At 45.2% G+C, this 21,329-nt stretch overlaps 1 protein-coding gene and 1 long non-coding RNA gene across 8 annotated transcripts in view; both read left to right on the top strand.

Moving 5' to 3' along the window:
- The window catches only part of LOC147580701 (uncharacterized), a 550,245-nt gene that overhangs the window by 505,022 nt on the left and 23,894 nt on the right, over window positions 1-21,329 (top strand). For 3 of the 7 annotated variants that reach the window (XR_015251012.1, XR_015251013.1, XR_015251017.1), the window contains one exon: window positions 6,311-8,945. The gene's annotated coding sequence lies outside the window, so the exon portion shown is untranslated. Of the gene's footprint in view, window positions 1-6,310; window positions 8,946-21,329 lie in introns of those variants that run through there. The other 4 variants (XR_015251019.1, XR_015251018.1, XR_015251020.1 and 1 more) reach the window with 3 other exon arrangements.
- On the top strand, window positions 9,531-15,917 carry LOC147580702 (uncharacterized). Its single transcript, XR_015251009.1, has 2 exons — window positions 9,531-10,856; window positions 11,108-15,917. It is a non-coding gene; the product is annotated as an uncharacterized LOC147580702 (long non-coding RNA).

Raw genomic sequence — 21,329 nt, 5'->3', positions numbered from 1 at the left:
CTTTTACAGTGTTTCAGCCATTCTATATTTAATGGTATATTGATTTTTTTTTTTTTTACCTGGCTAAGAAAATGTAACATTTGACTACTAGACTGGCCATTTTCCTGAGTGGTTTTTCAGGTGTCATACTGATAAGTACATACTTTACTCTGTACAGGTGTATTATCCAGTTGCTTTGAAATCTAGAATTCTTTGTGGATCTTCTACACCTTCAGACTTCAGTTCTCCTTGGTTTGATTTGCTAAGATTGGGTACTGCTACAAATGAACTTTTTTCTTCCAGGGAGATGGGTATGGCGTATCATTGCTATGTGTTAGGCTAGTGTTACCTGAGGTTCCCTCCAAGGGAGAGAGCCACGTGGATGTTGTGGAGAAGGGAAGAGATAAGACCTGTGTATATATAGCATAAATCTGCCTGAAGTTAGGAATTTTGATGTACAGAGTAAAGAATGGACTTAAGATCCCAGAGGGTATGGAAATCCCATTTTTGAGTAGTCAAAAAGCTGGTAGTTCTGAGTAGTAAAACTCACTTTGCTAAACGTCTGAGTGTGTTCCATGTATATTAAGTCATTCTTTTTTTTTTTTTTTAAATTTTTTTTTTTCAACGTTTATTTATTTTTGGGACAGAGAGAGACAGAGCATAACGGGGGAGGGGCAGAGAGAGAGGGAGACACAGAATCGGAAACAGGCTCCAGGCTCTGAGCCATCAGCCCAGAGCCTGACGCGGGGCTCGAACTCACGGACCGCGAGATCGTGACCTGGCTGAAGTCTGACGCTTAACCGACTGCGCCACCCAGGCGCCCCTATTAAGTCATTCTTAAGGAATTCCTTGGAGATGTTGACATGTAGACCTAAGTTGATTGTATGCTTTTAATAACTTCTAAACCAGTCTGAAAGATTTTTCCGGAAAAAAAAAATGTGCACGATTCCGTGTTTCAAGTCACGCTACCTACTGTCAGTCGGTTAATGAACGCTTGAAACCACGTGTAGCATGGCAATACTATGTGAGTGGCTACCGCCATGCCTTTTCTAATCCATCAACATTTATGTATAGGGTGCTCACTCTGTTGGAGCAAAATACTGTGTGTTAGGAACCATAGGAAAAATTAACAGCCTGTATTCTCAGCCAGTCCTTGGGTAGCTGGTGACCAGACATCTGAGTAGCAAATAGGTACTTGTAATACAGGTAGCAGGTAGTCCCAAACAAGTGCTATTTCATTTGGAGTAACCTATTCAGGGGAGTGAACATATAATATTATGTGGAAGAGACCTAGGAGGTAGGATTTTGTGGAATTACATTGAATAAAATGATGGAAGGCAGAAAGTCGACCTTGGGGAATAATAGTCCGAAGAAGACAGTGGAACTAATGTCTGTTGAGGACGTGGTGGGGAGAGATTAATTTGACTGGAGGGAGAGGCCTTTTAAGGCAAACTGAGATCTCAGATCTGCATTGCTCATCAGAGTTGTGAATGTATGTTGTTAGGATTAAGGGTAATTTTGGAAGGGATTCTTAAGTTTGAAAGCTAAGCTCAGGAATCTCGTGCAACATTTCTAAAGGTGAATTCTTGATCCCCCGTGAAGTATTCAGTGAAGATGCGTTCCATGATCAGTTAAGTGTTGGTGACACTTCACAAAGTTTCTGTGGACTTCTCCAAGTCTTGAATATACTCATGTATGTGGTGCATTCCCAGAAGGAAGGGCCATAGCATGCTAATGTCTCACACTTTGAGCACAGAATCTTTGTTTCCTAGAGAACTCGTGAACAGCTACCCTGTGTACTAGTTTGCTGGTTTGTGCTGTTTGGAAAAGGTGGTCTCAGGTTGTTCTGTGTTGGGATGAGGCATTGAAAACCATTCTGAAGTGGGCAAAACTAAGTGTGACTTTTTTTTTTTTTTTAAATGTTTATTCAATTTCCAGAGAGAGAGCGTGCATGTGCGCAAGAGAGACTGAAAGTGTGTAAGTGAGTGTGAGGGGAGGGCAGAGACAGAGAAGGAGACATAGAATCTGAAGTAGGCTCCAGCTTCTGAGCCATCAGCACAGAGCCTGATGTAGGGCTTGAACCCATGAACCGTGAGATTACGAGCTGAAGTTGGACACTAAACCAACTGAGCCACCTAGGCATCTCTAAGGGTGACTTCTTAAGCCAGCCTGCAGGCTTTTTTAAAAATTTATATATTTTTAAATTTCTTAAAATTTTTATTTTTTAATTTACATCCAAGTTAGTTAGCATAGAGCCTGCATTTTTAATTTTTGTAGGCCTAGATATAAGCAGCTAAGAATTTTAAGGTGCAGAGAAGTCCCAAAATTTCATGGAATCCCAAAGTCCTTTACAGGAACTAATTTCAAGGTATATTTTAAATTTAGGGTTTGTTTTTCAGTGCTGTGTTCTGGCTTGAGCCGTTCTCACCGATGTTGAGTTTAAAAGACTTTTGTTGATCATAGTTATTCAATCATACTGGCATCACATTCGGTATTAGGTGCTATGAGAAGGTGCATGGTGTGGACGAGAGAAACCTGGCCACCCACATTTCCTGTAACATCCCCCACACCCACCATGGTGTTGAAGGAAGGACTCACTAAGACCTCATGTAATGGATAAGGACATGGTGGGGCTATGGTGGTTTCCAGTCTTTCTGGTGTCTGTTGATAAAGCTTTTAATGCTATGTCTAGCCGTCCACCTCTAAAACTCCGTTCGGATTTGTCCTGGTAGAATCGTGCGATCTAATACTTGTGTTCTATGTTGTCACTTCTGGATTGTCACAGGATTGTCCCAGATGGGATTTAAAAATCATTTCCTCCCCTGCCCATACTTGAAACAGAATCACATGGCAAGTTGCGTTTCATCAGTAAAATCCTTGGTTGCTTTTTTCTCTGCCTTTCCATAACTAATGTTTAGAGGCATTTTCTCCTTTAAGTTTTGAAATAAGGCAGCAAATAAATAGCTTACATAAAACTAGCCACTTGAGGATGTTTGATCCAGAGAAACGTTATGAGAATCAAAAATACAATTCATTGGATTGTTAGTTGTGAAGGGTTTCAGTTAAAATCTATCCTTCCCAAAGATATGACCACTTTCATTAAAAATTCATGTTTCATCTGTATGAGCATGATTATGTACTAGATGTTTGTATAATTCTTTGAAACTCACACTAGAATTGGGGATGATGGGAAGATTTAGGAGAGTATAAAGTGCAATATAAATCCTGAAGTTCTCTTAAAAGCCACATTGTATTTACTCCGAACTCTAGAAAGTAGATAAGAGTGTCTTTTAGGAGAATCGCTTTTTTCTGGGAGCGGATGCTTACAACCGCTCTGGTCTTTCAGTATAGCTCATTTCATTGTCTTTTGTCACCCTAAATGGTCAAAAGTTTCTACATCCAAGTGGAATCTTTCTTTTAATTTAAACTATCTTCAGAAAGTGTGTGTGTGTGGTGGGGGGCACTATTTGGGTTTGTTTGTATCTGGTACTCTTGGAGATTTTTGAAATAATCAAAAAACACTTAGGTCATAGACAATGTTTACTGTCTTTAAACAATAGTTTACTTTTCTTTTTAATAGGAGATGTGGTATTGGAGCATGTATTTGAGAAACAGGATAGACAGCGTGCAGATGGAGTGTGAGACACCAGAATCCTGCTTAGATCCAAGTCCTCGCCCCACTACATGCTAAGGATGTAATTTGGGGTGACTTCCTCCATCTGTGCCTTGGTTTCTCCTCACATAAAATGGGGTCGGTGATCATCCTAACTGTTGCATACAAGTTTGTGAGGACATTGAAGAGTTTAAAATATTACCAGGTACATAATAAACATTACATGAACGTTGGCCATTTATAGTGGTTTTGTTTGTAATATGATGACTGGGACATCTTTAGCAGGAGGCTAGGACTTGATTGTCATGTCCATATCCTTCCCCCTCCAATGATTGACAAGCTCCAGAACTTTCTGTCTCTGCAGTTGTAGAAATGACTTCCAGCTTTGTGTTCCTTACCGGAAGCTGAAAAGAATCTAAGAGAATGTTTGATTTACCTTCTTCGTTTGAGAAGCCTTTGGCTCTTTGACACTGAAGCTCGAAATGATTAGGGTCCTAAGAAACCAAAGACATGTTTGTAAAAGGTTCTTGTGTTTGTCCATGGCAAGGAGTGGGCGGGCACTAAAAATACAAGACTCCGCATACCTGTTGGTGACATTGTTTTTATTTCTTGTTGTCATGGTAGTAAGTGACCAAAATCAGAGTATTAGCCATAATTTATTTATGTAGTTAAATTCATAGAACTCCACTGAACGTCATTACTGACCATAAAATTGAGCTTGATATTTTAGGATGACTTTTGGTTGTTAGATGTTTGTCTTTGAAGCCCAACCTCATCTCTGAAGTATTTCCAAGTTCTTTGGTTTAGGATTTTTCCTGATAGTCTGCCACTAAAATCAGAAACTGTGATGTGTTTGAGAAATTCCAAAACCTTTCCGTCCCATAGCCCCTGAATTCTTTCTGTAAACAGTTCCCCTAAGACTATATTTACTATTTCAGCTTCCTTCCAGAGTGGTGACTTCGAGCCCTATACCTACAGTGCACATGGACCTTCTGGAAGACACTTCATTTGGATTATGCCCTCTGCACCTCAAATTCCGTGTTTTCACAAACAGAATCACTTCTCAAACTGTGTCCGCCTTCTTTCTTTCCAGTGACTTATTAGCAATCTCCTTGATCTTCTTGATACTGAGCTGTGATCCTCGGGAATTTTTACCTTTTTCTCTGTCCCTTTATTCTCTTCGTGTCTGCGGTCCCTCATCCCTTTCAGTCCCCATTAGAACTCTTTGTTTTGCCCCCAACTACCTTTCCTTCAAGTCTTTGCTTGCTTCTTCCCTGACCAGGAACTCATGGCTTCGTGCCTAGATCATGACACCAGCCTCCTAACTAGTCTCTAAAAGACAGGGATTCAGTCTTCTCTTGGCTGTGGATCTTTCTGATTAAAGCCCCTATTTTATGTTTCACTCCTGATCTAAAACTTCTGGTGGTTCCCTGTAAAACCCATCACTTGCCCTTGACATCTTCTGTCTGGCAACAAGCATTCATTTTCTGTGCGTAGCGTCGTAACTCTTCTCGGGCTCTCGCCTACCTTCTTGTGTGGCATTCCCTTGGTATCTCCTTCACCCACACTGCTCCTCTCTTGGATCCACTTCTCCTGAGCTTCAGCTCCTGTCTTCCCCTGGTCTTTCACGTACACCCTCACTTAAAGACTCCTCACCTTCATTTCTCTCTCTTATTTCATGCCTTATATGGATACCTGTTACCTGTCCATTTATATATTTGTTTTGTTTCCTGTTTTTATATTTGTTTTTTAGATTTTCCATCTTCCTGGTTTATCAATTCCTATGTTTGTATTTGTCCTCTATTTGATAAAGTAGGCACTAAATCGAAAGATGTGGAGTGGATCCATGGTCACATCTTGGGGGGGTAGCCAACATATGCATAGCTGTGCTGGGGTTCAAATGAGGCATCCTGGAGCAATGTTCATAGAAATACAGGTGTAAGGTGCTGTGATTGATGGTTGGTCAAGTTCTGGGCTTTTGCTGCTGATGTCCTTTTTTTCTAGAAGAGCAACACTTTTCTTAGACTTCACGTGACCTTCAGAGTTCAGTGGGAGACATTCCTAGACTTCACGTGACCTTCAGAGTTCACTGGGAGACAGTGAGGTGTGTTTGCATAATAGGTCTTCGTGAATAAGAGCCTATGAGCTCGTGCTTATTTATTTCCATATATTTTACTAGGTCGTAGATCTTACTAGGTTCTCTATGGATGTTTGTCTTGTCTAAAAGCTCACTAAGATGGAGGTGCTGTTTTATTGTCACCTCAGTACTGCTGGGGTCTCCATTAGACGAGCAAAACCCAATGTTTCTTGACCCACACGATGGCTTGAATATTCTTAGTCCTTTGCGTGTTGTTGTTACACCTTACCGCTGTCCCTCACTGCCACTCCGGTGCTGCCCCTCTTTCTGCATTTCAGCTGGTACCAGGTGCTTGCGTTCTGCCACGGAGCACTGTTCATTGAGCATTTTGGTGAGGAAGAATAGGACATTGATAGCTGTACGGCCCAAATGAGTGGGGTTTTTGTGTGTTTGGTAAGCATACGTTTTCCTTCACAGGTCAGTCCACTGCTTTCTGCCCCTTATTTCTTTCCCCAGGTGGTCCGTATGCGTGCACGTACTGTTTTGGGTTTCCTCTTTGTAAGATCTGCATTTGCTGCCCCACAGTGCCTAACTTGACGTCCCTGCAAATTCAACACCTGTGCCGTCTTTTCCGTCCTCAGGTCATCTCCAACACACACGTCCTCCTCCCCTGTCCCATCCACGGAGACTTCTCTGGTGTTCGTTCCCCAGATGCTCCCAGAACTCACAGAAAAGGGGAAAGACTATGGATTCCTTTCGTGGTGATGATCCAGGAGGAAGAAGGTGAAAGAGCATTTTACAGGTAACTTTTTCAGGCGTCCGTATATAAAAAAAATTTTTTTAATGTTTAGTTTTGACAGAGAGCATGAGCGGGGGAGGGGCCGAGACAGAGGGAGACGCCGAACCCAAAGCAGGCTCCAGGCCCTGAGCGGTCAGCACAGAGCCCGATGCGGGGCTCGAACTCAGAAACTGTGAGATCGTGACCTGAGCTGAAGATGGGACGCTGAACTGACTGAGCCACCCAGGCGCTCCCACTCATCCATACATTTTTAACAGATCCAGGATTCTGTTGGCTTCTAGCTGCCACCCCTGGCATGACCCACTGGTACCTTAAACTCGATATAGCCAGAGACAAACTCATTCTGTCTGTCCTACTGTAACCTTTTTCTTTCAGTCTGGTACTCCAAGGTTGGCAATGTCACTTTTTGGCTGGCTCCTTGCTGTACCAACCACTTACTCCCTGTGCAAGGAACTTGCCATGTCCTCTAAATATTTTCCAGTCTGCCACCATTATCCCTTTCTCTCTGGCCTCCGTCTCCAGCCATGGCATGTTCAGTCCCGTTCTTACCGGGTTGTGTAGGTTACTGTGGATATGCGCCCCCCCCCCCCCCCCCCCCCCGTTTCCAGCCTCCTGAAATGGATCTCCTTGAGTTTCATTTCTTGACTAAAGGGCACAGGGCAAGCTTTTTGGCGTTTTATGTCTCATTTCCATAATTGTCCCATACCTGGATCCGTTGAGGTCGTTGGTTGTCTAGTTCTGGTCTAGTTCCTGAGTCCGTCTTGATTGAGCATGTAAATGTTTTCCGTCCCCCTCTTCCATATCCAGTGGGCACTTTACATTAAATTAAGTGACTATCATAGGCCAGAAAGTTGGGGGCTCTGTGGTTACCTCTGAGTTGCTGTATCTCTGATTGTCCCGAGTACGATTCAGACCCAGTCTCCTTCCCTTGTGTGTCATTGTTTCATGGTTATGATTTGGAGTTCTTCTGTCCGTTTTGTGTTGACCTAGTTGGGGCTTTTATCCGGGTCCCAGTGTCTGATTGTTGACCAGTTACTTAGTGGAGTAATCCAGCCTCTGTATGTGATTTCACCTTGGACTTTCACTTCTTGATAGTGCTTTCCATCTGATTGTGGATTGACTGGTGATTGTGATACCCATAAGCACGGAGGGGACTCCTTTCTCACTGTGTACTTCTTACGATTACTGTAATCAATTTCTGCAAACGTAGTGGCTTAATCAATACAATGGAAGTTTAGGTGTTCACGGGACCACTTTCCCCACAGGGGAATTCTTTCGGGAGAATCTGTTCCTCGTCTTTTCCAGCTTCTAGTGGCTGCTTCACTCCAGTATCTGCCTCCATGGCCACCCTGTCTTCTCCCTCCACCCTCCTCTCAGAGGCATAATTGTGACTGCATTTAGGGTTCAGGTGGATCATCCAGAATAATCTCCCCATCTCTGGATACTTACTTGCAACAGCAAAATCTTTGCCACGGAAGGGAACCCGTGTAGTTTCCAGGAATTAGGATCTGTCACGTTCGGAGGCCATTACGCAGACTACCACCCCACGGTGGTTTTACTCACCAAATGTGGGCCTGCTAATTCTCATGGAAACCCTGCTCCTGACTATTCCTGAGCCACGGTCAAGCTTGCCAAGCCCTTGGGCATCTCTGCCTCCTTATCCGTCTTACCTGTACCTGGACAATTGGCCTCAGTCCTATATATTGAGTTATAGAGATTAGCAAGTCCCTTTTCAAAAACATCACCCCCTCGATGCACCCTCTCTATCTCTTACAAAGGCCTTGCCATTCAGGGCCTCCCAGATGGTCTCCATGGTGCTTCAGTTATCTAGGACACATCTCGACATGCTGGGAAGTGTGGGCTGCTGTTTACTTCTCCAGAATGCACTTTTCTCTTCTTCGGTACTTGGTGAAGTATTATTCATTCCGTCCGGTTCTGTTCAAGTGTCGGGTTCTCAGAAACTCCCCCGAGCCCCTCCCTTCCCTCCTTTTCCACGTGGCATTAATGACTTCTTCCCTCCATTCTTCCTCAGCGCTCTGTTCAGACTTCCTTCTGACCCTTGTACTTGATTGTGTCTGAACCTCCTCCTTGCTAGACTGGGAGAGCCGGGGATAGGATAGTATTCGTGGTTTTAAAATTTTTGTGACACGTGACATGCAAGTGTTTGACCTAATACAGAATATAAGAAGTGTTTAATCATTTACAATTTTCCATAATTCAGAGTATCTTAGGGCATATAGCTATTCAGTACTCTTCTCCCCATATCCTTATGAATCCTAAAGTAACTGTTTCCTCAGGTGAGAATTCGTTCCTCGTCTTTTCCAGCTTCTGGTGGTTACTTCACGCCAGTATCTGTCTCTGCGATTGCTTTGCCTTTGTACAGTCCATTTTGGCTTATGTTTCCTGTGCAAATTAATTAAAAATATTCTAATTTATGTATTTCTCACTTCAATTTTTTTTTGAGAGAGAGAGCACGCACACACAAGTGGGGGAGGGGTGGAGGTGGGGGATAGGGGATCTGAAGCAGGCTCTGCATGGACAGCAGAGCCTGACATGGGGCTCGAACCCACGAACCATGAGATCATGACCTGAGCAGACAGGTCATGATAGTCACTTAAGGTAGACACTTAACTGACTGAGCCACCCAGGTGCCCCCACATTTAAATTTTTAATTGATGTCAGGGGGTCACTATGCTTATTCCTCTGTGGAACCAATTTACCTTCATAAGTGATTTCATGAAACCTGACTCTACAGTCAAGGGACCGTCTTGTTGTGGATCTGTACTTTTGGGCCAGAATTTGGAATTTGATTGGTTGGGGCTGTTACTTTGAACTTATTGGCAATTTGTTGAAACAAAACCTCTTTCTTTCTTTGTCTGTCTTTCTTTCTTTCTTTCTTTCTTTCTTTCTTTCTTTCTTTCTTTCTTTCTTTCTATCTTTCTTTCTATCTTTCTTTCTATCTTTCTATCTTTCTCTTTCTATCTTTCTCTTTCTTTCTTTCTTTCTCTCTCTCTCTTTCTTTCTCTTCCTTTCTTTTTCTTTCTGTTTTTCTTTCTTTCTCTCTCCCTCCCTCCCTCCCTTCCCTCCCCTGCAGATGTTTTGTTTTGTCTGAGTAGATCTGAACCAAAGTTCTTTTCCCCACCTTGTCCCTGCAAGCTCAAGACGGCATTGCCCATTGCCTTCCTGATTGTCAGTGTTCTGCCCCGGGAGGTACGTGCCACATACTTGTGCCGCGTCCCCGTTTCCTAGCTCTATAGCCTTGAGCATCTTAGGAGTTTGGTAGATGGTGCTGGTATCTTATTACCTTGCCTGTCTTATATTTATGAGCAACTCAAAGGGCTTTGAGGATTTTCTTTCTTTCTTTTTTTTGTATCTAATCTTCTAACAACTCTCTGAGGTAGGCAGCATGAAGTGTTATCTCATTTTGCAGATGTCACAACAGAGGTGTACCACACCATGATGGAGGCCCTGCAGCAAATCACAGGCCCAGTGCACAACGTCTCCCTGACTTCTAACTTCCATTTCTCTCATCTGGATGCCAGACGACTTAATTTTAATTTTGAACACCTATGCCCATTTGGGTTTTGCTAGAAGTATTGGCAGCCCTGGGATGCAGTGCCGCTCCAGTTTTAGTGTGAGTTTTTCTGTCTTTTGTGTCCTTCCTCGTTGGTCACACACACCTACACATGTGTGTGTGTGTGTGTATGTGTCTGCATAATGAAAAATGATGTGTCTTCTTTCTTTCAAAAGAATTGATACACAAAATTGGGTTCTACCAATGGGTTACTTGGTCTGGGAAAGGCATGCAAATATATGAGATGGTGGCATTATTAGTCTGATATTTTGTGACTATCTTGTCATTTGAGTATACCTCGTTGACATTAGCTACAGACAGGAAAACGTTTAAAAATATAGTTTGTGACGACAATAGGAATTGTTAGAAAGTGAAGGCCGATGTTAACAGGGATAAATTTTTTTTTTTAATTTGTTTAAATGTTTGTTTCTGAGAGAAAAGGACAGAGTGTGAGTGGGGGAGAGGCAGAGGGTGAGGGAGACACAGCATCCGAGGCAGGCTCCAGGCTCTGAGCTGTCAGCACAGAGCCCGACGCCGGGCTCGAACTCACAGACCGGGAGATCATGACCTGAGCCGAAGTCAGATGGTCAACAGACTGAGCCACCCGGGCGCCCCTAAATGTTTTTTGTTAGAGAACGCTTCATGCAAATGACCGTCTCCCCCAAATGGGCTCCTACTGTAATTTCCATGTACTTTTCCTCAAAATGTGAAGGTTGTCACTTTTCACTTAGAGTTAATGACTTTTGGGTTTTTTTTTTTTCTTTTGAATTTCAAATTGTACCACAAATGTAAGTTCCTGATGAGATCTGCCCAGGTCTTTATTTATTTATTATTTTTTTTTTAATTTTTGTTTTTCAACATTTATTTATTTTTGGGACAGAGAGAGACAGAGCATGAACGGGGGAGGGGCAGAGAGAGAGGGAGACACAGAATCGGAAACAGGCTCCAGGCTCTGAGCCATCAGCCCAGAGCCCGACGCGGGGCTCGAACTCACGGACCGCGAGATCGTGACCTGGCTGAAGTCGGACGCTTAACCGACTGCGCCACCCAGGCGCCCCTGCCCAGGTCTTTAAAGGGAGTGTCTTGAGGTGCTCTGCGTCTGCGGGCACGGTGAAGGCTGCTTTCTTCTTGATGACCGAATCCGGAACATCCCCGTCCTTCACCGAGCGGCCTTCGCTCTAGCGAGGTGTAGTGTTCCTGGAGTCCCTGGGGCCCGGTTTCATTTCCCGGCTGTGGCAGGGTGGTGGGGCCAGCTGTGACCAGCCGCCCTGGGGATCAGCCCGGAGACCTCTGATCTCCCTGAGCCCCGGGAGGGCGTTTCAAGCACCCGGGGGCCACCCTCCCCTCGGTCAGCCTTGCCTCCCACCCCCAGCTCTTGGGAGTGCCACCCGGCTGCCTCGAAGCCATGTGGGGGCGGGGCTGAGGCCACCCAGGGCTTGCGTGGAGCGGCTGTGGCTGCAGAGAAGGTTCTCACTTATCTGTGCTGAACATGGGTGGCCGGGATCCCTTAGGATCATGCAGTGTCTCAGTGTCCGGGGGTGGAAGCTCGTTGTCCTCCTCCCAGCTTGTCGTCTGAAGCTGTCTTGTATGGCTTCCGGCTTTTGCTGACTCACAGAGGCACGCGGGACAACTCGGTCCCTCCCACGCTCCCTCACCCCTGTTTCATGGCTCTTGAAAGGACTCCGAAGAGAACCGATCTCCCTGCTGGGGGGTGGGGTCACCGCTTGAACCTGACGGAGAGGGAGGTGTTCACCCAGGTCCACCAGGTCTGAAAAACTTCCTCCTTCCCTGCTAAGTGGTGTCTTTTTCGTTCCCGTCTCGCCCCTGGGAAGCGCCCTGGGCTGAGCCATAAGCCGACGTGTGGCCGGCGGGTGACTCCGGATGCCTACGTCACGCTGGGGTGCTTCTGCACGTACGTGAGTGACAAGGAGGGCGTTTTGGTTTCCCCGACGGAAAGTGGCCATTTCTGACACGACTGGTCGATGAAGAAGGCTTCTTCGCCCATCTCTCTCCCTTGTGCTGAACTGTCACGAAAAGGGACGAAGGACCGGATTCCTGGCGCGTGGCCCGGGGCGCTTGGTGGAGTCTCTCTCAGCAACACAGAGTCACAGAGCGGCCGGCTCGGTGCCTTTCGGAGGCCGGAGACCCAGCTTACTCCCGGTGGAAGCTTCGAGTTTGGGAAGCCGCGCTGTAATTTGGCGAGGTTTGGCAGGCACCCGCGGGCCCGGCAGCCACGGGGACTTGGGCCTGAAAACCTAGACCGTCGGCTCTCCTCCTTAATGACTCTGGCACCGTGTCATTAGCGCCTTCTCAGGGGCAGCGGCAGTACCACACTGTAGCGATCTTTTTTTTTTTTTTTTTTTTTCTGGCAATAACGGTCTTAGGCTGTTTTAGTATACAATAAGACTTAATCGAGGCCAAAGTGAACGCGTGTGTAGACAGCATTCCTAACTTGGTAGCTTGGGTAAACTCCTTGGAATTACCCGCATGTGCTAGTTGTGCCCTCGAAAATGCCGGTTATATCGGATCCCCTACTTTGTGTGGGTCACTTCTTGCCCACGTTAGAGAAGTCATTTAACGGGTAACTCGCACACCTTCCTCAGTGATATTTTAGACTAATAACAACATACAAAAATAGTCTCTGTCCTCTATTTTGTTGTCATCAGCTTACAAAAATACTGCCAAAGGGCCAGAAAACAAAACTTTCTCGTGTTTTACGACACAGCTCCCCAGGGCCCCTCGGCCTCGTTTGTTCTTAGTAATTTTCAGAAGCGATTCTGTCCGTGAGCTCTGCATCAGTGTCCAGGGTTCCACATCCGTGAGCTCTGCATCAGTGTTCAAGCAAGCTGCAGCCTGGTATGCTCCGCCAGGTTCTAGGCGATGGAAGGTTCTGGAAAGTGGATCATTTCCCCCCCTCTGGTAGACAGTCTACGTTTTAGATGGTGCATGTATTGCATGTGTGGTGTCTGTGTGTTTGACATCTACATATATAGCTTGTGGTACAAAAATCGTGAAAACTTTCATTTTCCCTAAGGCTTATGTCCAAGTGCTTGTGCCTTGAATGCATATTATAATAAACAGAGGCAGTCTGTGTCTGGAAATGCTGGACATCTCTGCCTGAGTTAGCGCTCTTGTTCCAGGCCTCAGGGGACCAAGACAGAGGGTGTTTTTCTACTTTGCCCTGGAGCCCCTGAGCCTTTGCAGATTGACATAGCTGCTTTTCTCCGTGTGCAGGATCTTGCCTCCAGCCCCCCGCAGCTGTGGGGTCGGTGGGGGGGCAGTGGCAGGGCGGGGGAAGGTAGAAGTGGGAAGGAGATTGAACCTCTGCTGTCAAACACGGTGTTGGATGCCGTACTTGGATTGCACGGGATCTTTCGCACAGCCGTGTAGAGTAGGTATTTTATAAGGGAGGCAGTGTAGCGCTTCAGAGCTCAGACTTTAGAGCCAGTCCACCAGGATTTCGTTATCAGTTGGCCACTTTTTTTACAGTATGTGACTTCCCAGTGCCTCAGTTTCCCCATAGGTAAGGGGAGTGTAATACTGGCCTGACCTCAATTGTTCGTTGTTGAGATTAAATAAAGAACTGTGGGGTGCTTACGAGAATGCCTACCGTACAGCAGCAGGTAAATACTTGTTAAATAAAGGGGATAGAAATAGAGGTTCATTGCCCTGTTCACAGAGCAAAGTGGCTGGGTGAGGTCAGAACTTGGGTCTCTTGGCTTGAAGCAGGTGATTGTTCTAGCTCACTGCTCACCATCCTTCCTTGCTTTTCTTCCCCATTTTGTTTGACTTGGTATCCTGAGTCCATTCTGTTCCTTCCTCCTCACCTTGCCAGATCTGGGGGTGGGGCTGGGGTCGTCCCTCTATCATCCTGGTTTTTCCCTGTTGTTGGACCTTGTCAAGACATCCTAGGGCCCATGACTTAGAGCTTGAATGTTAAAGGTGGTCCACGGAGGCAGGTGATAGGACTTTGGGGTTGCATGGACCATTTTAGATGCATGGTCAGTCTGTTAGGATAGAAAAAACGATCGTTTGTGTCGTGTGTGTGTGTGTTGCTTCCTTTCCTCCCTCAAACATGGAAGCATCCTGTGAGCAGAGTCTGTGCCCCAGACTTCCCATTGTACTTGCTCCAAGCATTTGGCTTTCTGCTGAGCACAGAGATAGCAGCTCCGGGGTGTTTGAATCGAGGAAGGAGAACACCACGTTTCACGGCCTTTTCCTGTCTCTAAACATAAAATGCCATGGGGCAGTCTTTTTCCTTTTTACGGTGGCAGGTTCAAGAGTTTATGGATTTGGGGATCTTTGACCTGCCCTGTCTTCCCCTGGCCACTTCTCCCAGAGTTTCTGGCGTAAGCTTGTGTCCTTCTCTTGCAGGTCTCCAAATGCTGTGAAGTTGGCTTGAACCTGTGAACCTTCTGCCAGCTCTCCATCTTTTACACTCTCTTAAGAAATGCTGCTAAAGATGTAGACCGTATTTACAAAGTCCTTAGGTGTGGCCGTGAGGAACATAGCATTCGGTCTCCAGAACTGAAACTATAGAAGGGGTTTGATGACTGTTGCCTTGGTCCCGCCTAACTCACCTACCCGTGCCCAGTTTATCTTGGACGGGCGTTTTCAGGAACGTTAACGTTTATGTAAACTGCAGTGGGGTTTTCGACTAAGGATACAGGGTCCTTAAGGCAAGACAACACTATTAATAGCGTGTGGATGTGTGTGGTTTATTTTTGTTTTCAAAATGGAAATGTCTCTTTGGGGTTTTGGCATATGCTCTTGGATATGTGGAAAGATGAGAAAACATCATTTGGGAAACTCAGCACTCCTACCATATTAGGAAATTTACAGTGCCTCGGATTTCACATTTAATGTTTTAATTGCCTGGTTTGGTAGTAGAAAAATCTCAAACGTCTCTCTTTTCATTTGAAGCTGCCACCACTTTCCCCCCCACCCCTCTCCAGCAGTGGACTACAGCCAGCTTCTCCTTCCTGCTCCAGCCCCAGCATATGGCCCGAGCAGTTGTCCTGAGAACACAGTTCATCATGTGGAGATGTTGACTTGTGACATAGGCCATTGTTTCCTGTGTCGCTTGTAAATATCCTAGAGGTGCAACGAAAATGGAGTTGTATTTTCGAAACTTTGAAGACCTGTTGGAATAGAGGGTGCTCCTCCAAACCTTCTGTAAGGTCCATGAGAGGTGAAAGAGAATTTTGCCATCGTGGTCGGGGGACAGCATCGAAGACCCATGCCTGTACGATAAGAGACACACAGATGGAGACCGCATGGCAGAGTGGAGAATGAACAGAAGTTGAATGGTCCATGGAGTTGAGGCCTTTTGAAAAAATCAAGATGTAAAATAAAATGGGCATTTACTCTTCTTGTTAAATACCTTCTTATGGAAGAAATAGTAGTTCAAGGATTTCTCAAAGTCATTTCTTGGACAAAAAAACGGGAAGGGAATAAGCTTATACATCTTCAGCGTCACACACGGTCACAGGTTCAGAAGGAAATGCGCTCATATCTGGGGAACCGAGGCTTCGTCACCAGGCAGCTGAGAGAGGGGATTGTGTTCACTTTTCATGGACCACTCGAAATAGAATTCCAATTAAAATGTATTTCATATTTCAACAGCCCAGTGTAATTTTTAATCATAGAGTAATCCATGCTTCGTGTAGAAAATGTGGGAAATACGGGAAGACTTCCAGAAGAAAATAAAAATAACCTATAATTATGTAAACCAGAGAGAATCGGGAGATATTTTTTAGTGTTTGTTTCTTTGTGCTTATGTCTCTATGCGTTTTTTTGCAAGTAGGATCTGCGTATAAATAATTTTTGAGTTCTCATTTTCTTTCTGTAATAATAAATATGGTATTTAATGGTCGCATTGTAATTCTTGATACGGTTAGCCCAGAACTTTCTTACGGGATCTCTGCTGTGCTGGCTGTGGTGGCGGTAGTTTGTAGCATGAGGTTAAGCAGTACGGCAAAGAGCATGGGGAACTGAGTGCTCAGCAAAATGCTGTCGGTTGATTTCCCTGGTGGGAGTTTTTCTTTGTTGTCTGTAGTTCCTCTTGTTTTCCCATTTCTTCTATCTTCTCATTCATTTTCTTATACGGGACTGAGTCTCATTTGGCGTCCCTGTTCCCCGCTTGACTCCCTCTCTCTGGAGCGTTACCCCATGCCCTCCTGATAATGTGTCGTTTTCTACTACCACAGGATTTGAAGTCTTCAGAAACGGAGCAGCTAGCTAATTTTTCCTCGTCCTTTCTCATTTGTCTATTTTTGTTTTCTTGGTAGCCTAATTAGTGCTGTTTTCTAATTCTTTTTTTAAAAAATTTTTTTCTTAATGCTTATTTTTGAGAGCGAGTGAGCAGAGGGAGGGGAACACAGAATCCAAAGCAGGCTCCGGGCTCTGAGCTATTAGCACAGAGCCCGAGGCGGGGCTCGAACCCATGAAGTACGAGATCATGACCTTAGCCAAGTCGGATGCTCAACCGCCTCAGCCACCCAGGCGTCCCTATTTTCTTATTCTTAATATAGTTTTTACCTCTTACTCTCTTTGGCAGATCCCCACATTTTGTAACCCAGATTTGGCTCTGTTTTTTGTGGGAAGTCCTCTCCACACTTTAGAAAGGGGATGTGGCCTGTATACGTGCAGAGTTGAGAGGTGAAGCTTGAACAGTGAAATGTGGGTCCTTCATGCACTAGGAGAGCAGGAGGAGAGAGATGGGTGTGAACCAGTTTACTCAAGGAAGGCTTCACAGAGGGGCGCCTGGCTGGCTCAGTCAGAAGAGCATGTGACTCTTGATCTTGGGGTTGTGAGTTTGAGCCTTACTTTAAAAAAAAAAAAAGGAGGCTTCATAGATGTGAGTGCATTTACTGGGGGTATGAAAGGATGGTTGGATGTATACGGAGGACCGGGAAAGAGCGGGTATTTAATGATTGGGAAAGGAATAAACAGAACCCCCAGAACTATTAGTAGCAGTGTTTGGTGGAAATGAACGTGGCAGGTAAGTGCAAAGTTGAGGATAATAAGGATGTCTGTGCTCAAAATGAACAAAAGGGGAACATAATGACCTCTCGGAAGTCAGTATATGCTCCCTCTGTGTGGAAGCCCACCGTGAATTTCTGTAACCCTTGGCTAGACCCACTCCCTGGTTCTCTTCCAGTTCCTGACTGCTGCTCTCCCTGCAGGAACAATCCTGGCTCCTCCTCTCTTCCTTAGCCTCCCACTGGAAATGCCATTAAGTATAGACAATACAGTTTTCCCAAAGAATTTCCCAAACACAATCTCATTGGATGCTTATGATAATCTGGGGCAGGCACTGTTGCACCAATTGAAAAGCAGGAATCTGAGTCTCCTTGAAGCTAAACACTCCTGAAGCCACAAAAGGCACCACTGGCCTGTGAGGCTCAGGCCCAGGTGTGGTCCATGCTCCTTGTGATCAGTCACACCAACTACCATTTAGGCCCCTCTGTTGTTCACGTGCTCATTGGCTGGTTTCGGGCATGTTTGGCACATCTTGAATGAGCACCTCCTATCGGCTGGGCCCCAAGCCAAGACAGAGGGGAACCCTCCCTCTGTGTTCCCCCTTCAAGGCAGATGGGATTATAGATGCAAAGCTGATAGTTGAAGTTTTGCGTGGTGGTGGCGTGGATGCGTCTAGAAGGACTTTCAGGCTGAAATTTTGGCAGGGACTTAGGTTCCCGGGAGGGGAAGTGGTATCTTCACCGAGATATTGAGGAAAGGGTTAAGCGTTCCTTCCAGGAATAGGTAACATAAAGGGGTAAAAGTTGACAGAGGACAGTGGTCTATCTGGGCACGTAAAAAACAGTCGAATTTGCCGGGAATCTGGGGTGCAAATTAGCAAAGGGCGGAAGATGAAACCGAAGAGGTGGGCAGATCACGTGTGGCTTCAGAAACCGTGGTTAGAGACTTGACCTTCTGGGCACCATGAGGGACCTTGTCAAAGGCACAGAGCCCGAGTGACGTGACCACATTGGCCACGTGGGAAGGCTCCTCTGATGCAACGGGAAGGCATCATGTGCCCAAGAAGAACCATTAGCAGAGGTAAGAAGGTAATGTTCTCTTCCTCAGACTCTGGAGGAGTCAGAGGGCCTCTTCTGGAGCGAAGCTACGTACGATGGTGGGTGGAGAAAGGGGAGTTTGCTGTCTTCTGTGATTTGGAGCCAAAGTCACGTTCTTGGCTCAGTTCTTTGTAACATCTGTGAATCTTAAGTTAGAAAAATGGCTTCGAAATCCTTAATGTCAACACAGACCTGGCATTTGAACTACCTTTCTCCAGATCCAGATAATCAAGACCAGTTTTGATTTCATTAAAATTGTATCCTTGTTTTGTCTTCAAGCCATGGGTCTAAAAACGCAAGCTGTTTAAGAACATACGTACCTTCCTAGAAGTTGAGAATAATGGCAAAGCATCTCTATAGAGCTAACATTCATAAAAAGGTTGTAAAATAAAACATAGCCCAGAAGCTTTTCATTAAGGCTTGGGTTCACTGGTGAGCGTGTGCAGCATGGTCCAGCCAAGGAGCTTGGTGAAAACATCTGCTTCGGTCAGACGGGCAGTGCGGTCAGGCTGGTCAGTGTACCTGGACCTTTGCCTAATAGAGCTGCTTCTGTCTTCGTAAGGAAAATACTCTTCTTTTGTGGTCCTTTCTACATTTTTCTCCTAAGCAACTCCCTTTAGAGACTAATTTATCCTTCCCTTTTCTTTCAGAAAGAGAGATGGTGGGTAATCCCAGAGAGCTGGTGGGAAGGAGCCACCTGTAAGCTTAGGGTCCTTCTAATCCCTGGAGAGCTCTGAACTTGCCTGTTCTCCCTCAGGTGGCTCATTGTTTCTCTTACCTGGATAGAAGGCGTATGTGACTCCCCTGTCTGCCTGGCAGTCTCGTTGCCATGGAAACTTCCATTCCACACACCTGATTGACACATCACGCTTGGCCAAGTCCAGACAGAGGTCACAGCCTGGCATTTGTCCTTTGTTTCCCCTTCTTGTGTATCCAGGCACTTAAAAATGGGTAGAGGGATGAGAGGGTGGGTAGTGTTGTGTGAGGAAGCTTTGTTGTCCGGGGTACAAATTTGGGAGTTTTAGGAATGATCCTTGTTAAGGGAAGAGCAGATCAAATGGAAAAGTCGGTACACTTTTCAGCTTCTCATGAAAGGAGAGGCTTTGATTCAATGAAAAGTCTGCAGGTGATGTTCCAGGTTTTTGGGCGACCTAGGAATAGAACAGATTAGGGAAGTTGTTGTTCCTTAGCAGGTTTTCTGTCCCATTTTTACCGAATTATCCAATAATCTGAAGTCATGGTGTACACGTTAAGACTGTGACCTGGGTTCAGACCAACCATGAATTACAGCTGTGTGTTAAGAATCAAGTCCTCCGATGATGATGTTTCGAACATTGGTTGACTTTTACATAATATACAATATTTCAGAAAGCACAAAGTTTTGCGGTAGGTGTCACTAAGGGTCAATATGCTTGCTGGAATATGATTGTTTCCCCCATGATTTCTTTCTTCCTCTTGGATATCTCCTTTCATACATGACCTAGAGAAAAGACCTGGTAAGAGGGGAGATTAACCTACTTTCCCAGCCAGAATTTCTCTTCCATAGATTGAGAAGTTTTCTTTTGTTTCCTGCTTATGAGGTCCTGTTTCAGAAATTGAAAGACTTTCACCTTGACATGCTAACCAGGCTTCCTAAAACATTAGGTTTCAAAACCTCTATGTGGGGTAGTTAGGTGTCCCGTATGGGTGATGGAGTTAGCGAGTCACTGGCTACTTGGCATTACCCCCGCTTGCTCTCCTGTTTCTCCAGTTTGCTAGTTTACCTCCTATTTGGATGGCCTTGGTTTGCAGACCGTGCCCTCAACAGCAGTCATGAGCTCTAGTTTGGACTCCACCAGACTGGAGTGAAGAATCTCCTCTCGTATTCTTGAACATGTGCTTTTTAAAGACTTTATTTTTTAAAAATCAATTTTATTTTGAGAGAGAGCATGCATGCACGTGTGTGAGCAGGGGAGGGGCAGAGAGAACGAGAGTGAGAATCCCAAGCGGGCTCCACGCTCAGCGCAGATCTCACAACCGAGGTCATAGCTTGAGCTGGAATCAAATGTTTGATGCTTAACCCACCAAGCCACCATCACCTGGTACTCATCATGACACGTGCACTGCTGAATCCCCATCACCTGTTTAACCCATTCCCCCCACCCACCTTCTCACTGGTAACCATCAGTTCTCTATAGTTAAGAGTCTGTTTCTTGGTTTGCCTCTCTTTTTTTCTCCTTTGTTTTCTGAAATCCCACATATGAGTGAAATCCTATGGTATAGGTCTTTCTCTAACTTATTGTGCTTAGCATTATATTTTCTAGCTCCAACCACGTGATTGAGAATGGTAAGATTTCATCCTTTTTGATGGCTGGGTAACATTCCATTTGTGTGTGTGTGCGTGCGTGCATGCACGCATGTATATACGTGCTTGAGCTGATTCCATGATTTGACTATTGTAGATAACGCTGCTATAAATGTTGTGGTGCATGTATCCCTTTGAATTGGCATTAGTATTTTTGTATTCTTTGGGTAAATAGCCTAGTAGTGCTATTGCTGCATCATAGGGTACTTCTATTTTTAAGTCTTTGAAGAATCTCCCTACTGTTTTCCAGAGTGGATGCACCTGTTTGCATTCCCACCACCAGTGCATGAGGGCTCGTCTTTTTCTTGGACATACCTTATTAATCTCAGTTTCTTCATTTGTCCAGTGGTGTTAATAACACAAGTTTCCTGTTAAAAGTACTGTAATTTTAAAAGGGCTTTGCATAGTGCCTGTTATGTGATGTCTATTATTACCTTGCCGGATAATTTTAGAAATAACATAGCATCTAAAAGCATCTTCTTGGCATCAGTACAGCTGAGTTTGTTGTTGCTGACTTCGGCTTGGATCCAGATGGGCGTCGACCCCGAATGGTGGATTAAAAGAAATAATGTTTTCCAGAAAGACTGTGTGTACGCACACACGCTCCCTCTTTCTCATTTGTGTGTGCATAGTCTATTTTTTGACTCTCCCTGCAGTTTCGAGCAATCAAAAGAAAAGGTTGTACAACCATCACCACCGTCCGTCTTGAGAACATTTTCACCTTCTCCATCTGCAGCTTCCCCCTTTTAAATGTTAACACCCCATTCTCCCTTCCCCCAGCCCCATGGCAGCCTCCATTCCACTTTCTATCAGTTTGACTGCTCTAGACAGGTACTTTGTATCAGTGGGGTAATGAAGTCAT

This window comes from Puma concolor, chromosome B2 (assembly GCF_028749965.1).
Source record: "Puma concolor isolate L17-30 chromosome B2, mPumCon1.1.hap2, whole genome shotgun sequence".
Taxonomy (NCBI): Eukaryota; Metazoa; Chordata; class Mammalia; order Carnivora; family Felidae; genus Puma; species Puma concolor.
Note: the sequence above shows the minus strand (reverse complement) of the source record. Positions and strands in the feature narration are given on the sequence as shown.